We start from the raw sequence: 7,939 nt of genomic DNA, 5'->3' as shown, positions 1-7,939 counted from the left end.
ACCTACCATCTCAATGCATTTGCAGATTATAGAATCATAGAATGTAAGAAATGGACATGACTTTAGAATGCATCTGGTCCAATCTCTTAATTTTAAGGATGAAGAAACAAATCAGATAGATGTAACAACTTGTTCAAGGTCACACAAGGTCAGGAACAGTTAGGATTCTTTTTTTTTTTTTAAACAGGTCCACTTTGTTTAATGTTGTACAAAACGTATGGGGTAGAATCCAAAGTAAAATATACATTATCACATTTGTTTATACCACTATCTAGGACTATCTAATCTTCATTCACTTTACTACTCAAACAATATAAAGTATGAGGCAATTTGGGGGAAGGTAAGGTGGGGAGGGGGAACAAACAGAAACTTCCTCTTCTGTTTATTCTTCTACATTGTATAGCTGTCCTCACAGAGACAGCTTCTTTTACTCTTCCACGGCTCAGGAATTCGGTTGTAAATGAAGTTGAACCTGCTTAAAAGCTGAGGAAGGCTGGAAATGATAGGTCCATATTCTGGTGCATTACCATATAATTCAAACAATGGTGCAGCTACCAGTTTGTAATTTTGGGGGACTGCAAGCAAGGCTTTTTCTTGAGCTGAACCAAAAAGAGTTTTCTTGTGCTAGAATATGTGCTGGAATATATGGGTACTGTGGGGGTTCAAAATTTGGTCTTCACCAGTTACCCATGCAGTCATCAATGACCCAATCTTGCAGAACACCATCTTGATGTCCCGGTATCTCTGTCATTAAATGTTTGAGTCCTTCTACTTCATTTTCTCCTGAATTAAGTTCACTACCAGGTAGTTTGAAAAAAGTTGTGCTCAGTTGCAGAAGTAACACATGGGGTAACCTGTGCTCATACACAATCATCAGAACACCCTCTACAATCTGCCTCATTCCAATCTTGTAAAATTCTCCCCTCGTCCGCTGAAATCGAGCTGCCACAGAGCTGTCCTTTTCATAAAGGGGCTCTTTTGTACCAAAGGTATAATTTATAAGTGGGTACAGGTTGATGGGGCGCTCCAGGGTGAGAGGCTTGGTCTGCTGGATGTATTTGTACCCGAACTGGTTCACACCCCGGGGCCAACCCGTCTGTGAACGGTTGGGCGGCACAACAGACAGGCTGGCGAGCGAGGGCGTGAGCGCGAGTGCTGGTAGGGGCAGACGGAAGCCGAAAGAAAAAGCTGCTCCCCTTTGAAGCCGGATTAGAGTCCCAACTTCGGCCAACTTTGGCCATTAACATGGAGGCGCAAGAGAAGGAAGAGTTAGTATTCTAAATCACAGCGTCAGACTCAAAGTCTAACATCAAAAACAAGTTCAGGGTAGAATTTAAATCAAAGTTAAATTGCAAATAACACACCACACAAAATAATATAGACACAATAGTTCTCAAATTTTCGCTGGAGATTTGGAAAATGAAGCCAGACTTCTCAGCAATTCAAGAACAAAACACTCCCACTATCCAGCCTGAGGATCATTCGGGTGCTTTTCACAAAGCAGGTCTGTTGTGTAGCAAGGAAGCCTAACTCTGTGAACAAAAAGCCATCCTCTTATTCTAGTCAAATGACCCTTTCTTTCTAAACCTTTTCTGAGACTTCTTACCCTGGCTGTAGCCTAATGACTACTAGGCACATTATAATTCCCCTCTCGTCCTCTCCTCTCTATGCCAAAAAATCCCCAAAACAACAATGAACAAACAAATCCAAATAGTCAGATAGTAGAGCTGTCTCAACAGAAAGACTCCTAGTAGTTTTAAGAAAGGTTTCCCTGACTTCCTCAACTGGACCTGCCACAATATCTAAAACTCATACTGATCACACTTTTGAGTTAAGAAACTAAATTAGCTCTGTTTAATTGCAAACAATTTCTAGCAGAGTTTTAAGTATTCAGGCACTGAGTAGTTATTTTAGCTGCAATTCAACAAGCATTTATTAAGTGCCTACTATATGCAAAGGACTGTTCAGGGTTCTAGGGAGGGAAGGACCAAATGAAATAACCCTTGCTCTCAAGTAGTTTATACTTTATCAGATTAACCAACTAGTTAACTGTGAGGAACATGGTTGTGGGGATTACAGGGTTTCCTGGGCAAGGCCAAACCCTGTGGAAGAACCAAGTTATGTCCCCTTAGTATGGTTGTGGAGATCACAGGACTCCCTAGGGTTGGAACCTGACAAAGACCCAAGTGATAACCCCTAAGGAAGGCTATGCAGATCACAAGACTCCCTAAGGAAGACCAAGTGGTAGCCCCACTTAATCTGTGGGCATCACGGGCTTCCTAGGCAGGGTTAGACCCTGAGGAAGGCCCAACTGATGGCCCCTTAGGGCGGTGGTAAAGGTCACAGGGCTCCTGAGACAGGGCTAGAAGACACAAGTGATGGCCCCTTAAGAAGGCTGTGCAGACCACAGGGCTACCTGAGGAATCGCCAAGTAGTAGCCCCCCTAACACTGCTGTGGGGATCACAGGACTCCCCAAGGCAGGGTCAGGAAGTAAGCCCAAGACATCCTTCCCCAGCTCATTGTTTTCCTGGTAGAGTAACCCTAGGAAGATCCACATGACTTGCCCATTCTCACCCAAAGAACTCAGGACCAGAGTGGGCAGAGAAAGGCATGTATTACACTCCTCAAGAGAGAGTAGGTGCAGTGCTCACTAGGAACACCCACACCGACACAGAAGCAGGAAGGAGGGTAACCAGTTCCTCCACCCTTGTTTGACTTGGGGTTAGTTTACATTCTTTACTTTTCTACATACTTTTCTTAAGTTATACAGTGTACATAGGTAGGATAGTAAGGATACAGAAGGAAAAGTGAAGTTAATTAGTTCTATCTTTCTTGTCTGAGTTAGGATTAATCTACATCCTTTATTTCCCTACCTTCCCTCTTTAACATAAGCAAATTATGCAAATCAGTAGGCCTGGACACCTGACCAGGACCTGACCCTTGAACTGACATGATAAACTAGAACAGGTTCAATGGGTTTAGCCTCTCTGGTTTCCCTGACAGCAGGATAGCCATTGTCTTGGTAGGTAAACTTTAACTCAGCTATATGGATAGCTTCTGTAGGAGCAAAACCAGATACCATACTATCTTTTCTCACAGTAACTCTTAACAGTGAAAAAAACACTTGATTTGTAGTGACAGACTGGGTTCAAATCTTAGTTATTCCACTTAATATCTGTGTGACCTTAGACAACTCTGAACTTTCCACCTGTAGCTCTGCATGGATTGAACTCCATAGAACATGATGCCCCTTCCAGGATAAACTTCCTGTCTCCTCAGATTAGAGGACTGGAGGGTGGAGCACCAAACTTCTCCCAAAACTCTTCTCTGCAGAAAGCAGAAATCTTGACTTTCCAACTAACTCTTCACTTTTTATCCACACCTCTGCTTGGTTTGAACTCCAAGGAACCTGATTCCAGCAGGTAACCCATAATGCTTCTTGTTGCATGTTGGCTCCCCATCCCCATTGGATTGTAAGCTCTTTGAGGGCAAGTGCTTTCTTTTTTGTCTTTCTTTTTCTTATTTGTATCCTTGGACCACAGTGCCTGGCACATATTAGGTGCTTAATAAATATTGATTGAAATGAATTTAATTAACCTCTCTGGGTCTCAGCACCTCAGGCAAAATTAAGGAATGAGGCCAGATAACTTTTAGGTCTCTTTCAACTATACAGCTATGATCTTATGCTCTTCAGGTTCAGACTGGGAACTGTATGTCCTTGAACTTTATCCCCTATTAACAGGGAAGTTTGTCCAGTGGTGGGTAGCTCCCTGGCAATAAAATGCAGATCAGATACATTTTTAGGAGGAGAAGTCAGAAAAAGCTGAAGTTTAGGTAGAAAGAGCTAAAGTATAGGTTCTAGAAATGCACCCAGGCCCACGAGGAGGACTCAGAACAGCCCCTCCTTAAGAAAGTGCATCAGGAGGGCACCACAATGTTTGGTGGGAAAGAGAACATTCAAATAAGGAAGGAATTAAGGGACATCAAAAAGAATTCTGTACCCTTATGAATTTTGCCTATAGTCAGCCCTAGAAGCAATGCTACAGATAAGATTTTTTTTCTTCCTTCCCCTCAGGTACATAGGTAAGCATATCTAGCATATTTACATCTTTCACAAAAAGGCATTGCTATTTGCAACTCTGTGTGTGTGTGCATGTGCGTGCATGCGTGCATTTATTTTAAAGTCTCCTGAGTTGTTTTTGGCATTTCATTTTGAATTCAGTCTCATGGTAATATGTTAGAGTAGTAGAGCTGCTCTGTTCTATTAGGTTCACCATAGTTTTTTTTTTGAAACCTAATTATTATTCAAAAAGAAAATGCATAAGATATAATTTATTTTTAAGTATTGTACATTATTTTCAGATAATTTGATTATTTGTATTATAGTCTTGGTTCTACTTATTAACTACTGTGATGATTTTTCTTCTTAAAGTCAGTAATTATCTCAAACTACTGAGTGTATTCATACTTTCAGCAATCTTTTCCCTTCTTCTGCCCATAATCCTTTAAGTTTTTCAATCCCTATATTCTCTGCCACTAGCTATTCATTGTCCTTCATCTAAAACTATTCAAGCCAAATAATTGTTAATTGTCTTCCTTGTTCCAGGCACTAGGCTAAACACTGGTGATAGAAAAACATCACAAGGCACAGTGTCCACCCTCAAAGAACTTATATTCAACATGCAAAACACGAAGTGTCCATATGATCATTTGAGGAAAAGACGTCACTAATTCCAAGTGAAACAGCAAAGGCTTTCTAAAAGATCTTCTGTATGTTTCCATCTCCACAGTTTTATTTAAACTATCTACTTGTACCACATAATTAAATTCATCTTCCTAGGGTATGAATTTATGTTATTTCTACCAATCTCTTCACAAAACAGAAAGAATGGAGTTACAATAGACCATTTCATTTTAAAGATTGTAAGGTACTTCTTGCCATCTTCATTTTATAGATAAGGGGACTTTAAAGTCCTAAGAAGTAATATGACTTGCTGGGCTGCTCTGCTAATTAGTGGCAGAGCAAGCTCCAAGCCCAGGGTGCTTTCTATTATATTACTGTATTCTTTGAGCATTTCCTGTCAAAACAAGACAGAGTTTACTGAATGTCCTGCAAAATGTATGCTTTGAGGTTTTTAATATCATTTTTCATTTGATTTTGACAATGTCTCATGCATTCACTGTGACTAAATTTTCATTTTCATTTCCTAGTTCCCTGCATTTGCTGACAAATTTCACTCTTCTAAGAAATAGGAATCATTTGATTTGTAGTTGTAAATTCCCATAAGGGCCAAGGAAAACACTTTAAAAATGAAGTCAGAAAGAAGAACAAAGGATTTACCAAGGTACCCAATTTGTTAGCATTTTCTAAACAGTGGTTCATTGTCAATATTTGGCATTGCTCATTAAAATGACTATACTTAGAGGCAAGAAGCTCAGTTTCGGCTGCCTCTTTAAAGACAACTTTCAAGTTTCAAGTCATAAAGCATTCCATATTTAAAGGCTGTCCCTCTAGTAAATGGAGCACCGGTGCCTGACAGTCAGCCCTGGTTCACTCCTCATTTCTTGATTTAAAACTCCCTGTAGCTCTGTAACCTCTTTATCGAAAAACAAACTATCTCTTTTCCCCCATGTATTAGTTTAGTAGTTGAGATCAACTGCAACCCTATGACAGATGCTTCCTAGGGCAGTAGCCCAGTAGATTTTCTAAATTGACTTCTCATCACTAGAAATTGCTACATCACTTATTTTTTTCAGCAAGCTTTGGAGTGATTGAACTTTGCTTCATAGCAAAATGATCCATCTTTTCTTTATTTTTCTTAAGCTGGGAGAATTTTTTTAAAAGGCACTGATGTGGGCATTTTTGTTTTTTAGCTTCATTTTTCCTGTGCTTTTGATTTCACAATCAAAGACATTAAAACTCAGTTTGTTCTGCCATGCATGCTAGTAAGTTGTCACTAGTCAGTTAATAAGAAGTCTCTTTGGATCTTAATTTCTCAATTGGAAAATAAATATAATGTTCTGATCTGTGACATTAATAGGAATACTAGAGAGATCAATCAAATGATCTTTGTAGGGAAAAAAAAACTTCTATATCCTTGGGCAAGAGGATAATAAATGTATAATATTTTATCATTAAAATTATGCTTCTTGTATTTCCATTTGCAGATACTGGCATTATCTAGTATGTTGCCTTTATGTTCCAATTTGTCCTTCTGAACCTAAAGAACTGAGTTCCTTTACACAGCAAATATACCTATTCATTTAATTTATTAATGTGGATACTCAGTTAAAGAGACTCCTGCTGTTGATTTGGTTTTTTTCTTAGTTTTAAATTTTCTTCATTGCTTTAATATGTGTGATTTCACTGCCACAGTCAGTCAATCAGTCAGAAATTACTTATTAAGCACTCACAGTGTGCCAGGCACTCTGCTAAACCCTCTAGATAGAAAGAAATTCAAAAGACTGTTGCTGCCCTCAAGGAGCTCACACTTTAAATGAAGAAGACAATATGAATTATATACAAACAAGGGATATACAGGACAAATAAGAAATAATCATGGGAGAAGCTACTAGAATTAAGAGGAATTGAAAAAGGCTTCCTGTAGAAGGTTGGATTTTATCTGGGACTTGAAGAAAGCCAGGAAAGTCAGGAGGCAAAGGTGAGAGGAGAATTTTAGGTATGGGACCATCTTAAAGAACTATAAAGAAAATCCAGTTCTGTCACATGTATTTCTATCTTTGAAAGAAAGCATACTGAACATCTTATAAGAAGGATCCCATTGTTTAACACAGTGAGAAAATGCTTGAGGTTGACTTGGATAAAATATATTCATTCCACTTACATATTAAACATTGAAATCTAGAAAAGAAATATGTAAACTTATTTCTGAGTTTAATGCCCCAAGCATGAGTTCCTAGCTCTTCCAAGTGAGTTACCATCTGATTCCTAACAAATCCTCGTTTATAAAAATAACTTTAAAAATCTATATTCAATTTGCATCCTCTCTCTAGTGTTTAACACAGTGCTTAGCACATTGTGCTAATGTTTACCCGATCACAATGGAGTCTGATGTCTTCTATATCTTTTAGGGGAAGGCTTAGTCATAGATGCAGGGTTGAGTGAGGAGAGGTCATGATGTACTGGGCCCTAGCTATGCACTAAGTGAGGAACAAGTTCCAAAGCAAATGGTAAGTATGTGAGTCTGATCCCAGGAGATGAGCAAGCACTCAGTTCAAGCCTCAAGCTCATGCCTATGCAGAATAACTATGTCAGGAATAACCGGCCAAGGAGGAATATACAGTTCAGTCACTGAACCTGCAGAAACTCACAAAATGCTGATAGTGACTGAGCCTAGTAGCAGACTGAAACTTTCAACTAGCAATAGAACCAAATAGAGCCAATAGAACCAAACTGGAGTCAGGAAGTTGCAGAGTTCAGGCAGCAGGGCAGCAAGCAGACTTTGCCCTGGATCATCTCACTTTGAGAGCATTGAAAGGTGGCAGGTCACCAGCCTGAGCTATGAGAGCAGCAGGACAATAGAATACATTCCTCATCAAAAGTGTGCAGATCCCAATTCTAATATAATCCAAAGTGAAGAAGGAGACTGGGAGAATAAGCAATCAAAAAATTAATTCCACCCTAACAAGTTACATGGAAGCTCAAGGCACAAACCTAGAAGAAGAGAATGATTCAAAAACATCTATAAGGAAAAATGTCAAAGTAAATATATATGTATGCATATATATACATATATATACACACACATACACATATACACACATTATATATGTACACATATATTATAACATGTGTTATATATGTTATATTATATATGTGTAGTTATATTTGTATATTCTTGTTGTTCAGTCATTTTTCAGTCTTGTCCTTCTCTTCATGACTTCTTTTTGGGATTTTCCTTGCAAAGATGTTAGAGA

General features: G+C 38.9%; 1 pseudogene; it reads right to left on the bottom strand.

The window, feature by feature from the left end:
• Positions 1 to 390: 390 nt before the first annotated feature.
• LOC118834634 lies at positions 391 to 3,449 on the bottom strand (annotated as a pseudogene).
• Between the last annotated feature and the right edge of the window lie 4,490 nt (positions 3,450 to 7,939).

This window comes from Trichosurus vulpecula, chromosome 1 (assembly GCF_011100635.1).
Source record: "Trichosurus vulpecula isolate mTriVul1 chromosome 1, mTriVul1.pri, whole genome shotgun sequence".
In the NCBI taxonomy this organism is placed as follows: domain Eukaryota; kingdom Metazoa; phylum Chordata; class Mammalia; order Diprotodontia; family Phalangeridae; genus Trichosurus; species Trichosurus vulpecula.
Note: the sequence above shows the minus strand (reverse complement) of the source record. Positions and strands in the feature narration are given on the sequence as shown.